At 45.2% G+C, this 15,412-nt stretch overlaps 1 long non-coding RNA gene across 1 annotated transcript; it reads right to left on the bottom strand.

Moving 5' to 3' along the window:
* Nucleotides 1-565: 565 nt before the first annotated feature.
* Nucleotides 566-14,168, bottom strand: LOC117070242. Its single transcript, XR_004431841.1, has 3 exons — nt 14,017-14,168; nt 11,858-11,943; nt 566-1,865 (listed from the first exon to the last, which is right to left on the bottom strand). It is a non-coding gene; the product is annotated as an uncharacterized LOC117070242 (long non-coding RNA).
* Between the last annotated feature and the right edge of the window lie 1,244 nt (nt 14,169-15,412).

A 15,412-nucleotide genomic window follows, 5' to 3' on the forward strand; every position in this document is an offset into this window, starting at 1 on the left:
AAATAATGGAATACTATTCAGCTTTCAAAAGGGATGAAATTGGCCAGTGCAGTGGCTCATGCTTGTAATCCCAGCATTTTGGGAGGCAGAGGCAAGAGGATTGCTTGAGCCCAAGAGTTCAAGACCAGCCTGGGCAATACAGTGAGATCTTGTCTCTACAAAAAAGTTAAAAAAAAAAAAAAAATTAGCTGGGCGTGCTGGCATGCTCCTGTAGTCCCATCTACTTGGGAGGCTGAGGTAGGAGGATCACTTGAACCCAGGAGGTTGAGGTTGCAGTGAACTGTGATTGTGCCACTGCACTCCAGCCAGGGTGACAGAGTGAGACCCTGTCTTAAGAAAAAAAAAAAAAAAGAATGAAATTCTGACACATGCTGCAATATGGATGATACTTGAAGACATTATGTAAAATGAAATTAGCCAATCACAAGAGGACAAATATTGTATGATTCCACTTACATGAGGTGCCTAGAAGAGTCAAATTCAGGCTGGGTGTGGTGGCTCATGCCTGTAATCCCAACTATTCAGGAGGCTGAGGCAGGAGAATCACTTGCACCCAGGAGTGGGAGGCTGCAGTGAGTTGAGATTGGGCCAACGCACTCCAGCCTGGGCAACAGAGCGAGACTCCATCTCAAAAAAAAAAAAAAAGAAAAAAAGTCTCCTTTTCTCTTTACCTTATCTCTTTATTAAGCTGTCAGCCTGCTATGGTATCACATCCAGCTGTTAAGCCTCCACCAACTGCTGGCTGATTATTCTTTTGTGTTTGACAATCCCCTGGAGGCATGAATTGCTCCTGTCTTGTATGTTAAATTTGAGCCCCTTTGCAAGGGTAATCTTTCAGGTCGGTGTTTGAGGCTTATGCTAACACCAGGAGGGCTCTTCTTAGCTGATGCTTTCCCTGGTTCTCTCCAGGACACTTCTAGCTGGTCTACAGTTCAGCTTGTTGTTTGAATGGAGTTCCCAGGCTCCTCTTAATTGCTTACCAACAAAATCTTCATTGTTTTTGAGAACACCCTTACACTTGAACTTTCCCACATTGTGTTCCACATAAAGTGTTCTCTTGGGAAGAACTTCAGAGGTCTCTGTATCTATGGCCTGCCTCTCCCCTTGGGCAAAACCTCTGCGCCACTGCTCTGGAACGTGGGGAACTCAGGCAGACACAGTGGCCCCCTTATCTCAGGATGACAATCCTGCTTTATGAGCAGAGTGCTGGACAGAGCGGTGGCTTTTGCTCTTCTGGGCTTGCCTTTCCTGTAAAGAATCTCTGCCCCATGAGCAAGCTGAGGCCAGGGTAACACAGGCTCCAGTGTGCTTAGCCTGCCATGGCCGAGGTGGAGTTTCTGCCATATGAGTGGAGGCAGGTTTAGGAAGTGAGCCCCAGATTTACCAGCCAGTCTTGTCCAAAGGAGAGCTTTTGCAGCATGAAACTGGAGGGCATGAGAAACGCTGGCAGCCTGCCCATCCCAGGGATATATAGTAGTCCTCAACTGAGAGCTGGGGGAAGAGGTAGCCTGTGTTCTTGGCTTCACCTGCTTAGAGTAACTTTTCCATGATGCTGAGCTAGGAGGAGGAGGGAGGAAGTCCTTTGTGGTACAAAGGTTATTGACTCTCACTGTTCTTACTGAGACTTTGCACATTTTCTTGAATAAAAATGTATTAATTTGCCATGTCCCCTTAAAACAATTTCCAAAGGCTTTAAATGGTTGTGGCTTTGATCTTAAGTAATTTCTAGGGGTTATGGTCATTTCACTGGGGAGACGGTTCATGGAGCTCCTCATGCTGCCATTCAGAAGTCATGGAAACCAAAATGTGTCTGAGACAGATCTCAATCCATGTAGAGGTTTACTTTGCCAAGGTTGAGGACACTTCTGGGAAAAAGAAACACAAGTTACCATAGGATCTGTGGCCTGTGCTTTTTCCAAACAGGGTTTTTTGAGGACTTTATAGAGGAAAGGATAAAAAGAAGGAAGGGTAAACAATGATACAGGAGATTACTTTCTCGAGAGGCTTTGATTAGCACTCGCTGAATCTACATTTTACATGTGAAAGGGGTGGGTAGAGGAACAGTCAATTATGTTAGTTTTCTTGCTTGGTAAATCTACATTTTACATAAAATAAAGTAAACACAGAGGAAGAAATCTAATATGCATTTGTCTGGGGTGGGCGGAGGAATGATTTCTAGTCTGGTCTTGATCCCACACCTGTGAAGATAAGATGTTAATCTACATAGTTGGCTGGGCACGGTGACTCATGCCTGTAATCCCAGCACTTTGGGAGGCTGAGGCAGGTGGATCTCTTGAGGTCAAGAGTTTGAGACCAGCCTGGGCAACATGGTGAAACCTCCGTGTCTACTAAAAATACAAAAAAATTAGCCAGGTGTGGTGGCAGGCACCTGGAGTCCCAGTTACTCAAGAGGCTGAGGCAGGAGAATTGCTTGAACCTAGGAGGCGGAGGTTGTAGTGAGCCGAGATCGTGCTACTGCACTCCAACCTGGATAACAAGACTCTGTCTCACAAGAAAAAGAAAAAAAAAGTCTACATTGCCAGGGTGAGATTCAACAGAACTGTGTTTTAGGGTTAGTTTATCGGGAGGATATGTATTCTGAAAGATTTAGGAACCACAAGAAATTTCCTTGTAAGCAATTGTGAGGGAGACCACCTGGGGAGATAGATGGCCTTCCGTTATCACATACTCATTCCTAAGTATGTACCCAGAGAGAAATATGGACAATAACATTCATAATAGCGCCATATGTAACAGCTTAAGGTTGTAAACAGTCCAAATGCCACGATCTGTTTAGGAGTAAAAGGAAGGCAGTTTTTATGTGACTCAGTTTCCAAGCTTAACTTTTCCCTTTGACATAGTGAGTTTGGGGTACCAAGGCTTTATTTTTTTTTCACAGTTATATGCCCTATCATGATGAATTATTATTATTATTATTATTATTTTTGTTGTTGTTGTTGAGACGGAGTCTCACTCTGTCGCCCAGGCTAGAGTGCAGTGGCCGGATCTCAGCTCACTGCAAGCTCCGCCTCCCGAGTTTACGCCATTCTCCTGCCTCAGCCTCCGGAGTAGCTGGGACTACAGGCGCCCGCCACCTCGCCCGGCTAGTTTTTTGTATTTTTAGTAGAGACGGGGTTTCACCGTGTTAGCCAGGATGGTCTCGATCTCCTGACCTCGTGATCCGCCCGTCTCGGCCTCCCAAAGTGCTGGGATTACAGGCTTGAGCCACCGCGCCCGGCCTGATGATTTATTATAAAGCCATATTTTAGTCAAATTAATCTGGAGGCAATGTTCAGAGAAAATTAGAAATAGGAGAGGTTGGAGCCAGGTAGAAGAGATTATTGCATTAGTTTCAATATAAATTGTTAAGGGCCTGAACTAGACAGTGAAAGTAAAAAGAAAAGAAGAATAACAGTGATGTGAGCATAGATTCTTCAGGACTTCCCCACAGATTAAATATGGGGTGCAAGAAAGAGAGAAGGGTCAGAGATGACCCCAAGGTGATTCTAATACGAGAGAGAAAGGCAAATTTGCTTTAGATCTGTTGAGATTTTGGTGACACATATATTCAAGGGAAAGGGAAAATAGGACATCATTACTAGAAAGGGAGGATTGGGCCGGGCACGGTGGCTCAAGCCTGTAATCCCAGCACTTTGGGAGGCCGAGACGGGCGGATCACAAGGTCAGGAGATCGAGACCATCCTGGCTAACACGGTGAAACCCCGTCTCTACTAAAAAAAATACAAAAAAAAAAACTAGCCGGGCGAGGTGGCGGGCGCCTGTAGTCCCAGCTACTCGGGAGGCTGAGGCAGGAGAATGGTGTAAACCCGGGAGGCGGAGCTTGCAGTGAGCTGAGATCCGGCCACTGCACTCCAGCCTGGGTGACAGAGCGAGACTCCGTCTCAAAAAAAAAAAAAAAAAAAAAAGAAAGGGAGGATTGTTGAGCAGGGGAGAGGCTGAGTTTTGTAGACAAGGGGATTTGAAGTCATAGCTTCTAGATAACATGTTGCAAAAGCTGTCCACAGTACAAGGTAATGGAAGTCCTAGGCATAGACAAGTTTCAGAGACAGGGAAAAGCAGACCAGGTTAACCTGAACTTGGGAGAATGAAACTTGGCAGGAGGAGAAAGACAGTGAAGGAGATTGAGAAGTTACCACCATAAAAGGAGGAAGGATTGATAGCTAACATTTATCAAACCCTTACTAAGAGACAAGCAGGATTCTAAGAGTTTTAGATTTTTAAAAATATTTAATCCTCCCAATAACTCCACAGGCTGAACATGATTATGCCTGTTTTACAGATTAAGAAACTGAGGTCAGAGAGGTAAAATAATTAAAACCTCGGCGATCATGAGCATGCATAACTCTCATTCTTAAGTATGTACCCAAAGAAACACATGGACAATAACATTCATCATGGCACCATTTGTAATGGCTTAAGATTGAAAGCAATCCAAATGTCCATCAACACTAGAATGGATAAATAGATTGTGGAACATTCATATTCAATGGAATACTATGCAGCATTGGGAATGAACAAATCATTATGATAAGCATACCACCAGCATAAAGGTGAATGAAAGAAGCCAGTCATCCAAGAAATGTGTGCTATGATTCTACTTATATAAAGTTCAAAAAGAGGTAACACATGGCTATGGTGCGAAAAAGTCACCTGACTTTTGTGAGGTAGTAGAGACTGGGAAAGGTCCTGAGAGGGGGTTCTTGGGTGCCAGTGATGCCCTGTTCCTGAGTTGGGTGGTAGTTACACAGGCATGTTCACTTATGAAAATTCATCAAGCTGCTCACTTATGATTCATGTACTTTTCTGTGTGTATGTAACAAACAAAAAGTACTAAAAACCAAGAAAGCAAAATAGAACTAGGTCATCTGATTTGAGGACCCACCCCCTTAACCACAGAATGATCCAGAGAACAAGGGTCTTTTCTCCTCTTCCACAAAGAAAAATGTGGAAGGGGACCTTATAAAATTATAAATTTAAAGGAATTAAAGAGATAGATCAACCAAATGGAATGTATGGGTCTTATTAGCAGCCAAATGACAACAAACCATAGCTGGGTATGGTGACTCATGCCTGTAATTCTAGCACTTTCGAAGGCTGGGTCAAGTGGATCACTCGAGCCCAGGAGTTTGAGACCAGCCTGGGCAACATAGTGAGACCCCCATCTCTACAAAAATACAAAAAATTAGCTGGATGTGGTGGCATGCACCTATAGTCCCAGCTACTTGGGAGGCTAAGGTGGGAGGATCACCTGAGCCCAGGAGGTAGAGGCTGCAATAGGCCATGATTGCACCACTGCACTCCAGCCTGCGTGACAGAGCAAGATTCTGTCTCAAAAAGAAACAAAACAAAACAAAAATTAAACTGTAAAAGACAATACAAATTGTCTTTTATAACAAAACAATTGGGGAATGGATATTAATTATATTATGATTACGTTTTATAAAAAGTCCTTCTATTTCAGAGATACATATTGACATACTGATGGATGAAAGAATATCTGGTATTTGCTCCAAAAGAATGAGGATATGAGTGTTGAGATGAAAGATTGGCCATGGGTTGATCATTGCTGAAGGTGGATGATATCTACCTGGACTTCACTGTACTTTGTCTATTTGTTTGAGTATTTTGTGAAATAAGGTTTTTGCAAAAGAGAAGAAGAAAACTAATGTTCAGTGTTAGCAAAGGAACTGATTCCCATGGCTCCATATTTTTAAATTTGGATTTCCCTTGAGAGAGAAAAAGAGCAAGCACATGGGTCACAGGACTCAAGGAGAAAGGGGACGTGTGGGTGGAGTGCGAGCTTGCGGTGCCTGCTCCCGTGGTTTTCTCTCTGCCCCTACTGCTCCACTGGAACAGTTTGGACAAAGGCCACTGTGACCCCCACTAACTGCTGCATCCAGCAGTTGGCTTTCAGTTCTTCTTTGCTTGACATCTTTGTAGCTTGGGACTCTGGTGGCCAGGCCCCCTGCTTGGGGAGCACCTCTGGTTTTCCTTTGTCTATTTCACAGTCTGCTCCATGAACTCTTCTTCCTGTGCCTGACTCTTCAGTCCAGGGCCTATCCTCAGCCTGCTGCTCTTCTTTCCCATACCCTCTTCCCCAGTGGTTCTGTCCTCTCCAGCGCTTGAGTTGCTGCCAGGTCTGTCTTTCTAAACTGCAGTTCTCATCAATTGATTCCCTTAAGAAGATCCAGGACTAGCTACCCATTGCTCAAATGATAACATTCAAACTCTTCCTGGAGGTACAGGAGGCCCTTCAGCATCTTTTTGCACCTCCACTTCCTTTCCACCTGCCCTCTCCAGCCTTCCCTCCTCCTCCTCCTCCCCTTCATACCCTCTGAGTCAGCCAGTGACATTATCAACATTTCTGGAATATACCAGGCTATTCCTTGCTCCCATACCTTTGACTCCATCTGGACTACTCACCCACACACTTCCCTACCTGGAAAACCCTACTCATCCTTTGAGACTCTGCTGCAAGGTCACTCCATTCATAAAGGCTTTCCTCATCTTCCTGTGGAGTTCATTCATCCATTCATTCATCCATTTGTAATAGATGTAGATGCAAAGCCCTATGATAAGGCTGAGTGCTGAGGGCAAGAACCCACATCATACACACTTTACCTCACAGTTCCTATCTCAGGTATTGCCTTGCTTACATGATAGCTGCTCCCAAGCCCTACCCCTTGAGGCCAAGGAGGGTGACTTATTCCTCTTTCTACCCAAGTGTTAGTAGGCACTAAAACATGCTTGTTCAATTAAATAGAAAGAGAAGAATTACCGAGAAAAGGCCTCTGGGTTTGACCATTCAAACACTTTTGATAAACTTTGGGTGCCTATGTACTAACGTTTAGGGGTGGGGGTGAAAGGAATGAGGCTTTTTCTCCTAAGGGTTAAGGAGAAGCTAGGAATTGGTACCGCTGTAGGTCACTTGCTTGAGAAATGTTATCAGTGATATGAGGCAGGAAACAGGATGATGGTAAGATTGAGTGATGGCAGAGTTCAGGATATTTTAAAAGACAGATAGGGAAGAGCTAGTCGAAGCAGACTTAAGACGCTGGTAAGAGGCAATGTTGCAGAAGAAAATGACAAAGAAAGCTAAGTTCTTTTCTTTGTGGGGGAGGGGTGGGAGACAGGTGAACCTTATACAGGCCTGGGGACAGCTCTTCCTCCAAGATGGAAGGGAAGGCTAGAAAGTGGAGGAGTAATAGCAGCCACTTCAGGTGCCTGCCTTATGCCAGACTCTTTCATTTCTATTACACTTAATCCTCAGACAGTCTTCATTTTCAGATAAGGAGAATGGCTCAAAGTGTTTCAGTGGTTTTCCACCTGGCGACACATTAGAATTCCCTGCGGAATTTGTTAGAACAGTGCACCTGGGTCTCACTCCCAGCTTTCCTGGTTTAATTTGATCTGGGAAAGAAGACTGGCATCAGGATTAAGTTCTTCAGGTGACTTTTTTTTTTTTCAGACGGAGTTTCGCTCTTGTCCCCTAGGCTGGATGCAGTGGCGTGATCTCTGTTCACTGCAACCTCCACCTCCCGGGTTCAAGCACTTCTCCTGTCTCAGCCTCTGGAGTAGCTGGGATTACAGGTGCGCACCACCACCCCCGGCTAATTTTTGTGTATTTGTAGTAGACACTGGGTTTCCCCATGTTGGTCAGGCTGGTCTCGAACTCCTGACCTCAGGTGATCTACCCGCCTCGGCCTCCCAAAGTGCTGGGATTACAGGCGTCAGCCACCATGCCTGGCCCAGGTGACTCTTATGTACAGAGTGGAGAACCAATGTAAGAAATCTGTCAGAAGTGACCCGCTTGCTGGGATGGATCTTCATTCAGGTCCACCAATCCCAAAGCCTTTTCTCTTTCTCCTAGCGCCTGTGATCCCGAGTGTGGGTCCCAGAGCAGCAGCATCAGAAACACCTGGGAGCTTTTCTAACAAAAAGAGTAGGTCTTATCTACTAAGTAAAAAACTCTGGGGTGGGGCCCAGCAATGCGGTTTAATAAGCCCCCGGGTGGTTCAAGTTTGAGACCCACCACTCTGAAGTGTTGCTACTCAGTGTGATCCACAGCTGTGTAGCATCAATATCATGATGTTAGAAATGCAGAACCTCAGGTCCTCTAACACCTGCTGAATCAAAATTTGTGTTTAGCAAGATGGCGAGATGCTTCGCATGGTTAGAGTTTGAGAAGTAATCCCTTAGGCCACTAGTTTCCAAACCTGGCCAATGATCAGAATTAACACACTTTTTAAAAGAAAACTACAGATTTCCTGTAATCCCAGCACTTTGGGAGGCCGAGGAGGGTGGATCACTTGAGGTCGGGAGTTGGAGACCAGCCTGGCCCACATGGTGAAATTCTGTCTCTACTAAAAATACAAAAAAATTACCAGGCATGATGGTGGGCACCTGTAATCCCAGCTACTTGGGAGGCTGAGGCAGGAGAATCACTTGAACCTGGAAGGCAGAAGTTGCAGTGAGCCAAGATCGTACCACTGCACTCCAGCCTGGGCAACAGAGCAAGATTGTCTCAAAAACTACAGATTCCCCAGATATTCCACACAAGTTTCTAACTAATCAGGTCTGAGTTCACACCTAGGTCCCTTTTTGAAAGCTCCCCATAAATCTGATGACAGATTAGGGACTGCTCCGCTCCACAATGCTGCTGTCTGTAGAAGCGGAAATTTTCTGAATATATTCTTTGTCCCAGGCCCCTCAAAAACTGCTTTCCTCACAACTAGAGTTGCTAAATTTAGCAAATGAAAATACAGAATGCCTAGTCAAATTTGAATTTCAGATAAAGAGCAAATACTTTGTTAGTATGAGTATGTCTCAAATATTGTGTGGGCTATACTTATTAAAATTATTTTAAGTAGTGAAAACTGGTTTAGCAAACTTACTAGTTAAAAATTAAATTTTATTAAAATGATCAATTTAAATTTAGGAAAAATTTCTGAAATTATATATTGTTTATCTGAATTTCAAATTTAGCTGGGCATTTTGTATTTTACTTGGCAGCCCTACTCACAAAATTACTGAAGTTTCAAGGAGAAGTTTGGCATAACCATATTGAGGGCAAGAAGAGGCAGATCTTGTCAGACATCAATAAGAAATGGATGAATGGATGAATACCAAAGACCATGTAGAGCTGCCTCAGTCAGCTTAGGCTAAGTTATCCTGCAGTAACAAATGACCTTCTCAACTCAGTGGTTAAATAAACCCCAAACTTAACTTTCCCTTCCCTTCCCTTCCCTTCCCTTCCCTTCCCTTCCTTCCCTTCCCTTCCCTTCCCTCCCCTTCCCCCACCCCTTCCCTCCCCCTCCCCTTCCCCCACCCCTCCCCTTTCTTTTCCCTCCCCTTCCCCCACCCGTCCCCTTTCTTTTCCCTCCCCTTCCCTCCCCCTCCCCCCTCTACATCCCCTTCCCCTTCCCTCCCCCTCCCCCTTCCCCTCCTTTCCTCTTTTGAGACTGAGTCTTGCTCTGTCACCCAGGCTGGAGAGCAGTGGTGCAATCTCAGCTCATTGCAACCTCTGCCTCCCAGGTTCAAGTGATTCTTGTGCCTCAGACTCCCAAGTAGCTGGGACTACAGGCCCCCACCACCATGCCTGGCTAATTTTTGTATTTTTAGTGGAGACAGGATTTCACCATGTTGGCCAGGCTGGTCTTGAAATCCTGACCTCAAGTGATCCACCTGCCTCGGTCTCCCAAAGTTCTGGGATTACAGGCATAAGCCACTGCACCTGGCCCAAACATTTGTTTCTTATTTGCATTACATATCCATAGAGGTCAGCTATGTCCTCATTCTGTGACCAAGGCTCATAGGAAGTTTCTAACTAAGACATTTTTGTTCTCCTGAAAAAGGAAAAAAATAAAAGTATGACATGACTCTTAAAGCTTGGGTGACCAACTGTCCCTGTTTGCCCAGGACTGGGGGTTTCCTGGATACAACACTTTAGTGTTAAAACCAGAATAGTCTTCATCTTCGGGAAACCGAAGTTGGTCACCCTACAATAAAGCTTCTACCCGAAAGTGGTGCGCACCACTTCCATTGGCCAAAAAAGTCATATGACCAAGTTTGTCATCAGGGAGTGAGCATTATAATCATCCAGTATTCAGGGACCCTGTAGGATAAACATACCCAATAGCAATAACTTAAGCACAGCCTTAGAATGACCTTGTATGGCAGACACACCTCAGTGTGTGCTCTGAGCTAGAGAATCTGGAAATGGCCAACCCAGAGATTCCTTCCTGTCTATGAGGAACATGTAAGCTCCACCCCACTCCCTCCCTGTCTGGTAGAATGTGGGCCGTATAGGGGATGGAGGCCATTTGTTTTAGGTTAAATGCAGGTTACCAGGTGAAGGTTGTTAAGGGGAGGGTGTTAAGTGAAAATGCTCTATAAACTGCATGCTCTTTGCAAGTGGTTGCGTTTTTCCTGTCCAGTCTGTCGCTGCTGGAGACTCTCCCCTGTATGTAAGCCCCTAATAAAACCCTATGTCTTTTTGTTTTTTTGAGATGGCGTTTTGCTCTTGTTGCCCAGGCTGGAATGCATTGGCACAATCTTGGCTCACTGCAACCTCCACATTCTGGGTTCAAGCGGTTCTCCTGCCTCAGCCACCCAAGTAGCTGGGATTATAGGTGCTCAACACCATGCCCAGGTAATTTTTTATATTTTTAGTAGAGATGGGGTTTCACCATGTTGGCCAGGCTGGTCTCGAACTCCTGACCTCAGGTGATCCACTCACCTTGGCCTCCCAAAGTGCTGGGATTACAGGTGTGAGTCACCGTGCCCGGCCAAAACTCCATGTCTTATTTGCTACCTTTGGGTCTCTTCTTTGGCCTTTTGAACCTGGTGCCTTCCCTACTGAGGTTAATTAGGGTTCAGCAAAACAGACCCAACGGAGAGGAGCAATGAATATTTAATAATACAGTCTACCACAGAGAGCAAATGGAGGCACACTCCAGGAAGGCACATGCCCTCGTCAGGAGGAAAATAGAAAAGGAAGGCCCTTCCAGATGGCAGAGCCGAGGTCCATGAAGGAGAATGGCCTGAGAATCCCCCTTCTTCCAGGGGCAGGACTAAGACCTAATCTAGAAATATTCCCTCTCCCCAGCATAGGGGGCCCCTTATGATGTCAGCCCAGTAGAATTTCAAGACGTCCATAGATCAACGATTACCAATATCTCCTGTCCACATGCTATTCTAGAAGTTTGCCCACTCCCTCATGCCTTGAACCTGTAAAAACTGTAACCTTGACCAATATCATGTTTCTCATTCTTTCCTTTCTAAATGTGAGAAATGCAGAACCTCAGGCCTTCCCCCAGATCTGCTAAGTGTTTATTGAGATTACCCCATCCCTGTTCTTCCTTGTCCCATGGGGTGTGTGGAGGGCTGATAACTAGACTTCTTAGTTCTGGATCTCCAGACCAAGATGGAACTACATCCATACCCAATGTATGAACTACCATGAGCTCTTGGACTCAATGTCTGATGACGTGGTTAGATGGGAATTGGAGTTGTCTCCTGTGAGAACGTGTGAGTTTATTTTGCAGAAAAGAGGGAAACAAGTATTTGTGACTAAGGGGGAATATGGAGGTAGGTTGTATTAGGGATGCAAATAATTGTGACAAGGAGGGATACTACGGTAGCTTGTAATACTATTTCAAAATATCTGTTGCCCCTCTAGAAGTGTTCCTTCCGGGTCCCTTTCTACATAGGGATTATATTTGTAACCCATTGACCTTAGGCTTAGCCAAGTGACTTGCTTTGGCCAATAGAATGGGAGTAGAATGAACACGTGTCACTTCTGAGCAGGAGTTTGAAGAAAAATCACATGACTCACCATTGTCTCTTTTTCTTCTGTCTGGAGACCAGATAGAGACTGCTCCTTCAGCCTGGATCCCAGAGCAGAGTTACAATCCACAACATCTGTGTAGTATAAGTGAGAAATAACTGGAGTTATAAGCCACTGAGATTTTGGTGATTGAAGGGGTGGCCTGCCCCTCCACACTTGTGGGTGTTTCTCGTTAGGTGGAAACGAAAGACTTGAGAAAAGGAATAAAACACAGAGACAAAGTGTAGAGAAAGAAAAGCGGGGCCCAGGGGACCGGCGCTCAGCTTACAGAGGACCCACGCGGCACCGGCCTCTGAGTTCCCTTAGTATTTATTGACAATTATCTTTACCATCAAAAAGATAAGGGAGTGACTGGACAATAGGACTATGGTAGGGAGGAAATCAGCAGTAAGACATATGAACAAAAATCCCTGTGACATGAATAAGTTTAAAGGAAAATTCTGTGCCTTGAGATGCATATGCGAACATCTCCATAAACCTTTTAGCAGTATTGCTCCAGCAAGCCCCACCTTATTCCTAAAGGTGGTTTTCTCCTTGCTCAGTAAACAGAACGCTCAATGGGTGTTACCCGGAGATGTTCCATTGCCCAGGGAGGGGCAGGAGACAAATGTTTTTCTCTTTCTTGAGATTTAAGAGAATGTTGATGACCTTTAACCATAAGCAGCCTTTAGGCACTTGTTTACAAGGCACATTCTGCACCGCCCAAAATCCTTTTAACCTAAGTCACCTTTGCACATGTCTCTTGCAAGGACAAAGTTGAAGGTAAGGTCACAGATTAACAGCATCTCAAATACAGAACTAAATGGAGTTTTTTATGTCTACTTCCTTCTATATAGACATGGTAACCAATTGATCTCTCGTTCTTTTCCCCACAGGTGATGTTTGTTACCACAACACTACCAAGCCTACCCTTTCTTCCTGATACAAGAGTAAATAGCCGGGTGTGGTGGCTCGTGCCTGTAATCCCAGCACTTTGGGAGGTTGAGGAGGGCAGATCACTTGAGGCCAGGAGTTCAAGACTAACCTGGTCAACATGATGAAGCCCTGTATCTACTAAAAATACAAAAATTAGCTGGGCATGGTGGTACGCACCTGTAATCCCAGCTACTTGGGAGGTTAAGGCAGAAGAATCACTTGAACCTGGGAGGCAGAGGTTGCAGTAGGCTGAAATCATGCCACTGCACTGTAGCCTGGGTTACAGAGCAAGACTCCATCTCAAAAAAAAAAAAAAGTAAATTCACAAGATCACAGGAGAATGCTTCTGTGTGATTCCATTTTTACGAAGTTTGCAAGCAGGCAAAACTAAACAATATATTATTTAGGAAAAAACCTGGAGTGGCAAAATTATAAAGAAAGCAAGAACATGAGTAACACAGAACTCACAAGCTTGGTTACTTTTGATTGAGGGTCAGAGAAACACAATTGGAGAGTTCTAAACTACTAGTATTTACTCTCTTGTTTGTGAATTTTACAACTTAAAGAAAAAGATTATGCCTGTAATCCCAGCTACTTGGAAGGCTGAAGTGGGAGAATCATTTGAGGCCAGGGATTTGAGACCAGCCTTGGCAAAATAGTGAGACCCCATCTTTAAAAAAAATTACTCGGCCGGGCGCGGTGGCTCAAGCCTGTAATCCCAGCACTTTGGGAGGCTGAGACGGGTGGATCACGAGGTCAGGAGATCGAGACCATCCTGGCTAACACGGTGAAACCCCGTCTCTACTAAAAATACAAAAAAAACTAGCCGGGCGAGGTGGCGGGCGCCTGTAGTCCCAGCTACTCCAGAGGCTGAGGCAGGAGAATGGCCTAAACCCGGGAGGCGGAGCTTGCAGTGAGCTGAGATCTGGCCACTGCACTCCAGCCTGGGCGACAGAGCAAGACTCCGTCTCAAAAAAATAAATAAATAAAATAAAATAAATAAAAAAATTACTTAATCAGCCAAGCATGGTTGTGCATGCCTGTAGTTCCAGTTGCTCTAGAGACTGAGACAGGAGGATTGCTTGTGAGCCCAGGAGTTTGAGGCTGCAGTAAGCTATGATTGTGCCACTGTACTCCAGCCTGGGCAACAGAGAGAGACTCTGTCTCTTAAAAAAAAAAAAGAAAAGAAAAGATAAAAAGAGTTTGTCAGACTGTTTTCCAAGAGGACATACCAATATCTCCTGTCCACATGCTGTTCTAGAAGCTTTCTTTTGGGAGGCTGAGGTGGGCAGATCACAAGGTCAGGAGTTTGAGATCAGCCTGGTCAATATGGTGAAACCCCATTTCTACTAAAAATACAAAAATTAGCAGGGTGTGGTGGCATGCGCCTGTAATCCCAGCTACTCGGGAGGCTGAGGCGGGAGAATCACTTGAACTCAGGAGGTGGAGCTTGCAGTAAGCCGAGATCTAGCCACTGCACTCCAGCCTGGGCAACAGAGCGAGGCTCCATCTCAAAAAAAAAAAAAAAAAAAAAAGGAAGCTTGCCCACTTCCTCATTCCTTGAACCTGGGAAAACTGTGTAACCTTGACCAATATCACATGGTGCCATATGGCGCTCTGTAACTTCTGAGGCCAGGTCATAAAAATGCCGTGCACTTGTGCTTTGCTTTCTTGGGACACCTTCTCCTGGAGCCCAGTTACCAGCTAGTCTGACAAAGCCCAACTAGCCTGTGTGCAGAGAATACATGGAGGGACCACGTGTAGGTGTCTGGGCTGACAGCCCAGCTGAGGTTCCACCCAAACCACCAGACATGTGGGTGAAGACACCTCCAGATGACTCTAGCCCCCCATTGTTGAGTCTTTCTCAGCTTTCAAGTCTTTCCAGCTGAGGTACCAGACACCAGGGAGCAGAGGCTAGCGACCCCTGCTAGTTGCTGTCTAATTGCCTGACTCAAGGACTCCGTATGCAAAATAAAATGGTTGTTTTGTGCTACTTAGATTGGGGGTGGTTTGTTATGTAGCAGTACATAACTGAAATCATTTATACATGCACACACACAGAGTTTATGTGTGTGTGTGTGTGCATGCATGTGTGTGTGTGCACACATGTGTGTGTATACACATGTGTGTGTATATAAAAATCTCTCCCTTGGGCCCTATAAAAATAACATTAGATGGTTAGTTGCCCACAGAATGCCCTGCGGGACACCCTGAGGAGTAAAAGTCCTGCAGGGGAGAAAAACAGGAAAAGACTGTGAAGTCTAGGGTTTGGCCTTTGAGAAAGAAATTCTCCCTTCTTCTGTGGTAAAGAAGAGGAAGGTGATTCAGTATTTGTGGCCAGAGAGTCCCACTAGACCATTTGTTTCATGTGATCATTCACTGGTTTATTGAAGAATAAGTTCACTCATTATCAGTGGCTGATCATCTATAGGCATCAGGCTGTGGGTGGAGAGCCCAATGTGCCATGGTACCTACCTCAAGGTTTGGACCCTCGGAGCCCAGAAGGGAAAGACGGAAAACAAGTGAATAGGGTTTGCTCCACAGAGTGTTAGGAGAGAAGCAGGCAGGTGGTGCTGTAGAACTTCAGCCAGGTCTCAGGGAAGACACCTGGGTGTTGGGGAAAAGCTG

This window comes from Trachypithecus francoisi, unplaced genomic scaffold, assembly GCF_009764315.1.
Source record: "Trachypithecus francoisi isolate TF-2019V2 unplaced genomic scaffold, Tfra_2.0 Lachesis_group3, whole genome shotgun sequence".
NCBI lineage: Eukaryota > Metazoa > Chordata > Mammalia > Primates > Cercopithecidae > Trachypithecus > Trachypithecus francoisi.